The 13,027-nt window shown below is 44.1% G+C and overlaps 1 pseudogene; it reads right to left on the bottom strand.

Moving 5' to 3' along the window:
* Positions 1–11,346: 11,346 nt before the first annotated feature.
* On the bottom strand, positions 11,347–12,511 carry LOC138810614 (chromobox protein homolog 3-like; annotated as a pseudogene).
* Between the last annotated feature and the right edge of the window lie 516 nt (positions 12,512–13,027).

The following is a 13,027-nucleotide window of genomic DNA, read 5'->3' as shown; positions in this document are numbered from 1 at the left end:
ACTGTCCCTCAGCTCTTCAGCTCAAGGCTAGTGCTCTACCACTTGAGCCACAGTGCCATTTCCAGCTTTTTTTCTTTTTGCTTATGTGGTGCTGAAGAATTGAACCCAGGGCCTCAGGCATGCAAGGCAAGCGCTCTTCCACTGAGCCACCTTCCCAGCCCCAGCTGTGAGACTCTTATCTCCAATTAACTACGTAAAAGCTGGAAGTGGCGCTGTGGCTCAAGTGGTAGAGCACTAGCCTTGAGCCACAGCAGTTCAGGGACAGAGCCCAGGCCTTGAGTTCAAACCCATGACCAACAAACAAAACAAAACAATCAAAAGCAACCAACCAACCAACCAACCAACAAAAACTCATCCAACTCTCTAATACAAATGGCAACATTGGTTCTGGTCCAGGCTCCCATTCCTGACTTCCCCCATAGTGGTTTCAGGAAAGCTATTTACTGGTCCCTGGCCTCATTCACCACTGGCCCGGGACCTAATTACTGGCCAGTGGCAGGGCAGAGCCCAATGAATGGATGGGCAGCAGCGAACGTTCAGTGTTTGGCACAAAAAGCCCATTTTTCTTTTCATTCTAAGATGTTGAACAAACTAGATGCGAGAGACTTCAGAAACTATATACCAGCAAATTATTGAGTTGGGAAGCAATAATTAGAAAGGAAATGAAGAAAATGGCTGTTGGGGGGTTTTAATGTGAAATCTGACATTGACAAATCAGAGGAAGCCTTGAATTAGAAATGTGGATATTTCCACTGATTATCCAAGATAACTCATATCCTCCATTAACCTCGTCCATCTTGTTTTGCCTTTGTGAAGGAGAATTAGAGAGCAGAGCCATCTCTTGCAAATCATCAGGCCCTGGGATGTTGGGACCCAAATGTTTATTCAAAGAGGAGGGGGATTGGGAGAAAGGAGGTGAAGGAGTGGAAAAATAATTTGTTTGCTAAGCCATTGAGATAAAAGTTTGTTTCCTCACTATGTCGGGAGCATATAGGGGAAAAAGAATCAGAGAGAAGCAGGAGGGATCTGACACAGCAATCAGCCCAGACTAGGGAAAGTTCGATTCTCAAACCTTCACTTTACACGCCTGTCTGAGGATAAACAAGAGCCCCACATGACTGTGCCCTCGAGAGGTAGAAGCTGTTCTTCTGCCCTTATGAGCCCAAAGCAAATGTGTTTGTTTAGGGGATTATGTTTTCTTTTTCTTTTTCTGAGAAAGATGCCACTGGAGATACAAGTCACTGTGTGTCATATTTGTTTGGACCCATGCCAGGATGTGACAGGCACAGAGAGATTCAACAGCAGGGCTGGATGAGACACCACTGGAGTTTGTTCCTCCTCTGGAGTCCCTCCACCCACCCTGTTTGGCATGAGTCCCAGGACAGATATAGCCCCCTAGCCTAGCTGAAAGTCTGCCCAAATGACAGTAGTTAGAACTGGAACTGTGTCTCTGTTCAGCATAGTTACAGCCTTGGCAAGGCAGAACAAAGACTCCAATTGCTATTGGTTCACAGGGGGAACTCCATTTAGGTCCCAGGAGCCCCACTCCAAAGCCTCAGCTGATGGAGAACAGGAAGGGATACTGGGACCGGAGGAAGGTCATATGAATGGGACGAGGCAGGATGTGTTCTTCTGTACCTGACTTAACATAATGCTCTTTAATTTCATCCCCCTTGTCTCAAAGGCCAAGGTTTTCTTCTTCGTGACTGAATAATATTCCACTATATCTGCAGATGACATTTTCTTTCTTCCTTTAATTTCTTTCTTGCCCTCTCCCTCCCTCCCTCCCTCCCTCTCTCCCTCCCTCCCTCTCTCTCTCTCTCTCTCTCTCTCTGTTTCTTTCTTTCTTTCTTCCTTCCTTCCTTTCTTTTTGGATAGTCCTGAGGCTTGAACTCAGGGGCTGGGTGCCTCAAGGCTAACACTCCACCACTTTGAGCCACAGCCCTACTTCCGGTTTTCCGGTGGTTAATTGGAGAGAAGAGTCTCACAGACTTTCCCGCAGGGGCTGGTTTTGAACCATGATCTTTAGATGTCTGCCTCCTGATTAGAATTACAGGCATGAGCCACCAGCACCTGGCTAGACCACATTTTCTTTACACACTTGTCCACTGATGGAACATTAGGTTGATTCCTGATCTTAGCTACTGTGAATAATGCTGCAATAAACAAATGACTGCAGATATCTCTTCAACATACGGAGTGCATTTCTTTTGAACGTATAACTGAGAGTGGGATTGCTGGAATCCATAGGGCTCTTAGTTTTAATCATTTCAGGAACCTCTGTGCTGTTTTTATAATGGCTGTACTAATTTACATTGCTTCCAACAATATATTCAAGTTTCCTTTTCTCTCTGCCTTTATCAGTTTTTTAGTAACTATTTATATATCCATTTTATATATATAGTAGCCATTCCAACTAGAATAGGGTGACCTCTCATTGTGATGCTCATAATTGGCATCTCTCTGAATCACACACACACAGACACACACAGACACACACAGATGCATCTTCTCTTATCTTTTTTTAAAGTCTTTTGCTCATTTCCTAATTGGATGCTTACTTTCCTGTAGCTTCTTGCACAAGTCCTTTGTGTATGAGCCTCTTCTCAGATGTCAGCCTTGCAAACATTTGTTATCTCTTCACTTCGTCGATTGCTTCCTCTACTCTTTTTAGTTTCATGCAACCTATTTGCATGCACTTGCACACCAACCAGTGTATTTACTAGTAAGTTTATAACCTAAATCTAGCTTCCACATAGAAGGGAAAACATGCATTCTTTATCTCCCTGAGCCTGACTTACTTCACTTAATATAGTCCCCCCCTCCCTCCCCCCCCCCCCGCCCTGGTCTTTCCATTTCTTTACAAATGGTATAATACCATTTGTAAATTCCATTGTGTAGATACCATACATTTTCCTGATCCATTCATCCATTGAGGGGTAGCTGGGCTGATGCCATACCTTGGCAGTAGTAAGGAGCCATCTCACCAGATGGGCCTCCAGCCCATCTCTCTTAGCCTTTGATAGTAATGTGCCTTGTTGTATACCCCTTTGGGTTGAATCTGGTAACTGCCTAGCTTCTTGCCTGTGGAAGGTATAATATTTTTACAGACTTAGGAAAATCTCAGCGACGATTTCTTCAACTATGCTTTCTTGCTCATTTTCTTTCTCTCCTTTAGGTGCTCAATTATACAAAGTTTGTTTTACCTGATGATGTCCAATAGACTCTTTTGGCTAGCTTCATTCTCTTTGTTTCTGACTGGCTAATTTCACTTGTTCTGTCCTCCCATTCTGCTCCTTTATCTGGTCAGGGTGGCAGGTGAGGGACTTTTCACCGCCCTCTTCTTTAGTTGTCTCCTTTTCCTTTAGTTCTTCTAGTTGGTTTTAGTTTTTAAATTTTTTGCCAAACTTCTCTTTCTATTCATGAATTTGTTTACAAATTTAATTTTGTCTGCTTTCTTTCTTTCTTTTTTCTTTTTTAGGTCCAGTCGTGGGGCCTGAACTCTGGGCCTGGGCACTATCCCTCAGCTCTTCAACTCAAGGCTAGTGCTCTACCACTTGAGCCACAGCACCACTTCTGGCTTTTTTCTTTTTGCTTATGTGGTGCTGAGGAATCGAACCCAGGGCCTCGTGCAATGCAAGGCAAGCGCTCTACCACTGAGCCAACTTCCCAGCCCTCTGCTTGTTTTCTTGTAGTTCCCTGAACTATGGAAAGCTATGAATTCATTGTGGGTCATTTCACAGAACTCCATTTCTCTTGGGTCCATTACTGGATCTATTATGGTTTCTTTGGTGAGTGGCCTATTTCCCTGATTTTCTTTTTCTTTTTTATAGTCCTGTGTTGGATGTTCACGCCTAGATACTTGATGATGTACACGCCTCTTCTGCCTTTACAAGTGTTCACAGGTGGTAAAAGATTTTACGGTTTAATACTGGTAGTTAATCATTGACCTGCAGTCCTTCCTATTCTGTGGAAGATATATCATGAGCATCAGAAATTGATCATCAAACCCAAACTCTGGTCTAGCTGGCCAGCATTCAGTACAGCAAGGGCTCAGAGCCCCTCCATATCCATGGCATGATGACTCGTGGCTCAGAGGCCACAGTGCTCAGGCAATGACAAGGGACAAGCACCTTTAAATAAACACAGTTTCTACATGTTATCATCTTATTAAAAATAAGAGACAGGCTAGGCACTAGTGGCTCACACCTGTGATCCTCGCTACTCAGGAAGCTGAGATCCAGAGGATCACAGTTCAAAGCCCAACCTGAACAATGACAACAACAAAAGGCCTGTGATATGCCATCTTCAAAAATAATCATCAAAAAGCTGGGCTGGAGGTATGATTTAGGTGGTTGAGAGCCAAGTGAGTAAATGTCCGACCCCGAGTTCACATTTCATTAAGGAGAGGAGTTAAAAGAAAAAGAAAATCAAATATAATATTGGAGGAAAAGCCCCCTGTTAAAACCGACAGATGTGTTTTAGCTTCATTTACTCTTCTATGTAAGACTGGCTGAGATCACGTTGCCTGTGCACATTGCGGAATGTTCCAATTCTCTTAGCATTACCACCTAAACATCTTGCCAAGCTTTAAAAACTCTTTATAAACATCAGATTTAATAGCAGCATGATTGTCTATCACATGGAATTTCATCACTTGCAAAGTGCCTAATAATTCTACACTTTTGCACATTTGTTTACGACATTGAGCTGATATAAATAATTGTGTAATGGATATTCCACCGGTGTTTTGGATGATTCTTTTCAGATGGAGTGTTGGACATACAATGGCTGGGGAAAGCGTGTGTTCGCATTTATCCGGCCATTTAAGACCTTCTCAGGCTTGGGGAACTGTGAGATCAGCAGCTTGTCCACTTTGTGACTTTTGATCAACAAAGATCAGCCCTGGACAGCTGGCTAGACATCCTGAAACTTAAATATCAAGTTTTCTGGTAACTAAGCCTGTGTCTACTCTTACCCAAACTTGGTGGCTTAGAAACATCACCCAGTAATAACAAGCTTTTCTGCTTTATGTAACATTCTGTAAGTTGTCTTGGCTCCTCCTAAGTTGGAGTCTGGTGAGCTCTAGATGGCTGTGTTGGGTACCGAGAAACCTACAAGAACTGCCATCTACAGATTGAAGAGACTCTTGGGCTTGGGGAGGCAGCATTCACAGTACCTAGGTGGGTTAGATTTTCATTACTGAGGAAAATAATGGAAACTGTGGGTGGAGCAAAGGCCTATTTGTCCTATGGGTTCATTGATCTCAGTCCACGGTAGACCAGTCCATATCTTCCAGAGGGGACACAGAGACTTGCAATAGAGATGCCGTGAAGTTGGCAGAGATGCTGTGAAGGTCGGGAGGAGCTCACCTCTGGGCAGCCAGGAAATGGAAAGGAGGAGAAAGAGGAAAAACACATCCTCCAAGGCATACTCCCAGTGACCTACTTCCTCCACTTTGCTTCCAACACATCTCGAAATCACACCTGAGGACTGACCTTCAGTACCTTCAGTGCTGACCTTGAGCCTGTAAGGAATACTTCATATTTAAACCATAACATTAAGGAATGAAGTCAACCTCAGTGCTCATCAGCAGATGGACCACAATCTTCCTATTTATGCTGGAATGATAGGCATGCGAAGCTTTGTCCCTTTAGATGAGGTCTTGTGAACTGTTGCATTTGGATTGTGATCTCCCCTCCCTCCAGACCCAGCTTCCAGAATATCACAAATGGCAGACACCAGATATTGGTTGAAAAGGGGTTTCATAAATTGTTTTTGTCCAGGATGGTCTCTAACCACTACCTTCCTTATTACCACTGTTCTCCCTATTTCTATCTCCTGAACAGCTAGGATTACAGGCATGACCTATTATACCTTACCCAACTGCAACTGGAACTCAGGGCCTGGGCATTGGCTTTGAGCTTTTGTGCTCAAGGCTAGTGCTCTACCACTTTGAGCCACAGGTCCACTTCTGGTTTTTAGGGGGTTAATTGGAGATAAGAGTGTCAGGTACTTTCCTGCCTGACATTCTCTGTAAGAAAGTCCTGTATGAAGTCTCTACAAAGGACAGGTTGGGACTTAGCACAAGAGAGTGTGCTGGGTCATAAGGGTGACTACTCCCTCCCCCCCCAGTCCCCATTACTCCACCCTCTGAAATCTACTGAGGTTTCTCAGATAGGTTCCTTCAATATGCTTCCTGTGCAAACCATTTCTGAAGCCTGAATGCCTCTCCAAAAGGTTTATTCTAAAGCAGCATCTGGCATTTTCAGGCTTTGTACACAGACTGACACTAGTTTATACAACATCCCCATAGAGGTGTGTAGAGAATTTCTGGTCTCCTTAATTATTTTCCCACCAACTTAGCTGTTAGCGCCATGAAGAAATGATGCAAACATTTTCATCAAGCACAACTTTGAATGGAAAAAGTGAAAAGACCCATAGGAAAACCCTGGCCAGGCCTTGGGTAGCAGGTGTCTGGTGTCTATCTGCTTAGGCTATATATGCTTGGATGGGGTACAAGTTCTGTCTTCTTAAAAATGGTTTGTGTAACTTGTGTTCTAGGAAGGAATGCAAGACAAGATCTTGTGTCTTAGTTTGGACAAGCTTCCTGTCCATGGATGGAGCTGGGTTAAGGAGTTACTTGAGAGTGGGCAGGAATGCAAGAGGCTTTGGGGCCAAGGAGTGGGAGGGGTTTGAGGAGTTTTGACAAAGGGAGGATTCACAGGGATGTGCCATTCCAAGCCTCACTGGGGCCACAGCCAGAGGTCATGGGAGGGGCATATGGTTCCTTGCATTTAGAACAATAAAAAGGCTATGCTCTCTTGACAATCATTTGCCTGAAGAGAAAAAGTGAGCTCAAGCCTGGCTCTGGAGAAGTGGGTATCATCTCTTAATTCTTGTTTGCTCAAGACTGGCACTCTACCATGTGAGCCATGCCTCCAGCTCCTATCTCTTAGTCCTTTCTAGGATTAAAATCTAAGGCACAAAAACACGATCCATCCAGGTTTCCTTTAATTTGTATTTTTTTTTTAAATCCTAGTGTAATTGTTGTCAGGCAACGAAGCAGCTAGCATCTACACAGTCCCGAAAGAGCCAAGGGCCTTTCGATCTCAGGATGACAGACATGGGTCTGGTCCACAGGACAAAGCATCACTCTCAACTCTGCATTTTTTTTCCACACACGTGCATGAATCTATTCTTGCTTAACTGTATAACTGTCTGCTTATGTCTTATTAAACTGGTTTCTAGTATCTTGTGTGCATTTGTCCAGTTAGGAAGAACACTCAATAGTCTCAAAGAGTATTCACACCTTATTTTGACTAAAGAGGTGGATTTGCTATCTTTGTAGAGCTCGTAAATCATCAGTAAACCAGCTGGTGGTTCACACCTGTAATCCTAGCTACTCAGGATGCTGAGATCTGAGGATTGTGGTTCAAAGCCAGTGAGACTCTGATCTCCAATATACTACTAGGAAAGCCAGAAGTGGAGCTGTGGCTCAAGTAGTAGAGCACTAGCCTTAAGCACAAAAGCTCAGGGACAGTGACTAAGCCCTGAGTTCTCGGCCTCAGGACCAGCTTTTTTTTTTTTTTAATATCATGAGTAATTTGGCCAATAGGTGATCCCATACCCAACCTCCCAAGTGCTGGTGCCTGGTTATGTATTCTTATAATGCTTAGAGAGTTGATTTAGATAAACTCAATGGTTAGATATATGTTGAGAGTGTATCAGCACACTTCTGTTCATACACTGGTGATATAAAAGCAAAGCAAACATTCTCAGCTAACAAGGAGCTACCTTAGTGTGTGTGTGTGTGTGTGTGTGTGTGTGTGTGTGTGTGTGTGTGTGTGTGTAAAAGCGACAAGCAACTAAGTAATTATAGCCCCACAAGAAGAGCTTGTGATAGAAGCGCAGAAGGGACAGTGCTAGCCACTCACACCCACCTATTGGTTAAGAATGAGCCTCGCAATTTTTTCTGCCTAGGTTGGCTTTAAACTTTGATCTTCCCAGTCGCAGCATCCTGGTTAGTGGGGGTACATGTACAAGCCACCATGTATAGATAGTAGTTTAAGAGATGTCCTGCAAAGCTTTTCTGTCCCAATTGACCTTGAGCTGTAAGTCTCCTGTTCTTAGCCTCCTTGTAGTTGGGATTATAAGGATGATGCCCTGGTGCCAGGTATGGGTTTAGATGTTATGAAACCGGCACTGATAATCACTTCATTTCCCCAATGAGAATATGGAGACACAAACTGTGCCTAGTGTCAGATCCACCTGGAGTGAAAGTGGCTTCTTCCCCTTCCTGGGATACCCTCTTCCCTTTCCTTAGTGAGCAGTTCAAGTTGGCCTGCCTTCAACAGGGCAGTAAGACCTTCACAGAATAAACGTGATGGCAAAGTATGGTATTTTTCTGCACCACCTCTTCCCATCTATGAGAATAGGAAAAAGAAAATCTCACATCACGAATTATCAGCATGATACATTTACTTTTATTTTTATTTTTTAAAGGGAAGGCAATAGCTTTAAGTAGGCAGATAGAGACCTCTATGCCACCGGGCCACCACATGCTACCTTTGGTTCCTGAGGCTGCTTGTGCAGTGTCCTGCCAGGAAGGGGCTGAGTTTGCATCATTTATAGGAATGTCACCGTTTAGCAAGTCTGGCCCCTAAGTGCTCTGAGAATGAGCCGCAGGTGCAGGTTCGTTCCTGCTCTCCTACCACTCCTCCCAACCCCTGCCCCCCAGCCAAAAAAACAAAAACAAAACCTACCTCTATTACTCTTCTCCCTTCTGGTTCTGACCACAGCAGGTGGGAGGGGCTCTCTGTCTCCCTCCTGCCTCAGCCCCAGAGGCCCCTTAATCCCCTCTCAAGGGCTTAAACCGCTGCCTTTCCAAAGGCCCAAGTCAGGCATCTCTCTTCCCTCTCCTTCTCACACTGCCCGGGCCTGTCTGCAAGAGACATTCTCCAGGCTACTCACAGAGACGAATGCAGAGCTTGAAGGAAGCCCCTGGGCATTTTGCTGAGCCTACATTTCACGAATGCATCCGGATGTGGAAGATGTACCTAGACTTTTCCAAATAGTTGGGATATTTCTGGCCTTTGGGGGGTGCCCGGTTCACTCAGGTGAACTGCAAAGCTCACTTCTGTCACCTGGGGCCAACTCCATGAAGTCAGGCCCGGCAACCCTTCCCTTCAGACAACTGTCACCGTTTGAAAACATCCCCAAAGCTATTGTCCTCAACCTTTACTTAAAGATCATTTCTAGGAAGCATCCAATTTCTGCCGCTCCCTTGGGCTGTGGTTTAAGACAGTCTTCATGGTATTTACTGTTTATACTTGGAAGCTGACAGCTATTTAAGGGCAAAGAGACTTCAGCTGCCACCATCTAGCATGGCTTTTGCCACTGATGCATTTACCAGACAGAATAAGCTGGAATTTCAAGGAAGCCACATTTAATATAGTGCAGGGAGAAAAGGTAAAAATTTGGAGTTATTTTCTTCCTGAGGGATTCTGTACCCACTGTCACATTAAGTGAACAAGAGAGCAGAAAAAGAGCCTGGTTGGGCATTCAGGACCCATAGAGGTTCTGCATCTCTCACCATGGCCTTGAGCAGTTTTGTGTGCAGGCCCCTGGACTCCACAGCACCATGGCCCTGAGCAGTCGTACATACAGACCACTGAGCATCATGCCCATTGTCCCGGGAAGACTGTGAAAAGCAAACAGATTGGACCCTAGATGTGTGTGTGTTGGAACCCGCAGCCAATCAGAGGTGCTAAAAGATGTGTGGAGCCTCTGATTGGATCTGTCTGCAGACTGACATAACCCGTGGGCTGGGTCACATAGCTCTCTCCTAGAGACACCTTAGTCGCCCCTGCATGATGCATCCCAGGTGGAGCCTTCCCTTGACACCCTCCTGTCTAGTAGTGGGAGCTCTGTTTATCTTTTTCTTCAATGAATCGTTGACATTTTACCTCTTCCTCTGTGTCCATAGCTTCATTTTTCAAGACTGTGGAGACAAAGGACCCAATTCAGAGGTTGGAGACTGAGTACCAGAGGCATCTCTATGGCCTACAATCACAGACAATCCACAATACACACATCTTGGGTGGTCATTGCTGCAGATCTGTGCTCAGACAATCTACATTTGTGTCCAGGGTGACTTGGTCTGGGTTCCCCACGCTTCCCACTCTCCTGTGGGCTAACCTAGCTTGGGAGTGTGATTGAAACAAAGACAGAAGTACAGGAGAAGTGCTTGTGGTTTCTTGAGGCCTAGGTGTAGAAATGGCACACTGTCACATCCAGGGAGATTTAGACCCTATGCAAAAACATCTCAGGAAGATTGGCCCATTTGTAAGGCATGGGGGGGGGGGGGGAGGACAAGGTTTAGAAAGAATGTGAGTCCTGAGTCTCAATGTGTGAACAGGGTGTGTGTGTGTGTGTGTGTGTGTGTGTGTGTGTGTGTGTGTGTGTGTGTGTGTGTGTGTGTGTGTGTGTGTGTGTGTGTGTGTGCGCACGTAATCTTGATTCCTTGAATGCAGCCTGCTACCGAGGTCTTATTTATCTTTCAGTCCACGTGCCTCAGGCAACATTTGGCCTGTAGTCTGTATTCAGCAAATGACAGTACTCCACATCTGTTTGAGCATGATTTTGCATGGATTCCCATGTTACAAGAGCACTTCCCAGGTTTTCTTTTAACAAGCACGAGTGCTAACATCTCCAAAGATGCCTCCCTGCCTTCCTCCCACACGAACTTCTAGCATAGTCACTTTACATTTTTACAAGATGGATCTAGGTCTTGATTTGTTGTTTTGCTTTGCTCAGCATCTGCTATGATTCATATCTGTTCTCAGAATTAGAGTTAACCATTTTCTCTTTCCCTCCCTCCCTCCCTCCTCCCTCCCTCCCTCCCTCCCTCCCTCCTTCCTTCCTTCCTTCCTTCCATCCTACCCCACTCTCTCCTTTCCTCACTGCCTGTTCCAGATCATGAACTCAGAGTCTGGAGTCCCATGGTTTTGCTTGTCTTCCTTGCTCACAGTTGGCTCTACACCACATAAACCATACCTCCAGTCTGGTTTTTGCTGATTAGTTAGAGATAAAGTCTGGCGGACATTTCTTTTTTTTTTTTTCTGATAAAAGAAGCAACTACAGAAAGCCTTTATTATAGTTGTTCAAAGTAACCAGTGCTATTGAGGAAAAAACACCCAAAAACTCAACAACCTCTCCAATACTACTTTCAAAACCATTATCAAACTTGATTTTCTTTAGAATGTAGTTATTGTTTCACACCGACTCAGATTATATATATATATATATATATATATATATATATATATATAACAATGCAAACAATTACTGAGCTTCATCTTCTGAACAAGAAGTTAGTCTCTCTTCATAAAAAGCAATTACAAGCCAGACCCAAAGAAACATAGGTCCCATGGTTTCCCTTATTTGCAATAACTACTATATGTCTGGGACAAGCAGAAAAGGTCAGATAAGATAGTGTTAAGCAAAATGAACCCCAAGATAGGAAGACAAATGTTTTTTTTCTTCTTGCTATTGTTTCTAATGTATTTATAAGGTACCATGTGATTTTTTTTGTTGCTTTGTATGTCCCTCCCCCATGGTATAACCCCTGTTTTCACTGTATTTGATGTTGGTATAATTTGTGGAGGGAAAGGGAAAAAACGAATTGTTTAAATAGGGATACAGACTGATCCATTGCAACAATGAGATGTACAGATGCTATGTTGAAAAATGAACTTTACAATTTAGGCAGAGATGAGGAGGGTGCGGGTGGGGGGAGGGGGGAAGTGTAGTGGAGGTGGGAGGGAAGGGATGGTAGGGGAAAAACAAAAGAGGAGGCAACAATGCTTGAAAAGAAATGTAATCATTACCTTGCTCATGTAACTGTAACCCCTCTGTACAGTATTTTCACAATAAAAAACTTATTTAAAAAAAAACAACTACAATCTGAGGACATTGCATATTCGCCTCTTTTGCCAGCATCAAGTCAGCTTCATCTGAATCTTTCCATTTCATGAGAAACATCAATTCTCCACTGCTGTTGGTGGCACCAATTATTTTTTCAGGATCTAGACCCCTGGCAAAGCCCCTTGGTTTGTCAGCGGTATCTCTTTTCTTCTTTGATTTGCTATCATCAGATTCACTGTCCGATAAAGATTTTCTTTTTGTACCATCCTTTTCTTTACCAGCTTTTTGAGAATTAACAAATGCTTCAGTTAATTCTGGACAATCTAAATTTTCTTCAGGTTCCCAACTATTATCAGCAGCTGTAAATCCCTTCCATTTCAGGAAATGGTCTACCTTCCCATTCACTACACATCGGTCCAGTACTTTTTCCACAACAAATTCTACAGGCTCTGCTTCTTCAACTTTCTTACTCTTTCCATTCTATTTCTTTCCCATTTTTTGCAATGTAGTTTTGTTAGAGGCCATTTTAAATTGTAGACTTGAAGAGCTATTACTCAGATGCTCTGGGTCGCGATCCTGCAGCAGCAGCAGCAGCAGCAGCATCTACCGGCAGACATTTCTTCCCAGGATGACTCCAGTAGCTAGGATTTCAGGGGTGAGCCAAAGATTCTTTCTTTAGCAAAATTCAAACCTGATTTTCATATCTTTTTTTTTTTTTTTTGGGTCCGGTTGTGGGGCCTGAACTCTGAGCCTGGGCGCTGTCCCTCAGCTCTTCAGCTCAAGGCTAGTGCTCTACCACTTGAGCCACAGGGCCACTTCCGGCTTTTTTCTTTTTGCTTATGTGGTGCTGAGGAATTGAACCCAGGGCCTCAGGCATGCAAGGCAAGCGCTCTACCACTGAGCCACTTCCCAGCCCCCATGATTTTCATATCTTTTTAACAATGTTTTGATCTTCAACTCCATAAACTGTAAAATTCCTTTACTGGTTGAATCTGTTGACAGTCGTGGTATGAACGGTTGACTGTGGATTCATTTGTCCTGTGCTTGGTTTATGAGAGACAATGGAGTCTTCTCAGACTTGCCTGTGTCTGCTCCTGAG

Source organism: Dipodomys merriami, unplaced genomic scaffold (assembly GCF_024711535.1).
Source record: "Dipodomys merriami isolate MVZ:Mamm:240054 unplaced genomic scaffold, mDipMer1.0.p SCAF_104, whole genome shotgun sequence".
Classification (NCBI taxonomy): Eukaryota; Metazoa; Chordata; class Mammalia; order Rodentia; family Heteromyidae; genus Dipodomys; species Dipodomys merriami.
Note: the sequence above shows the minus strand (reverse complement) of the source record. Positions and strands in the feature narration are given on the sequence as shown.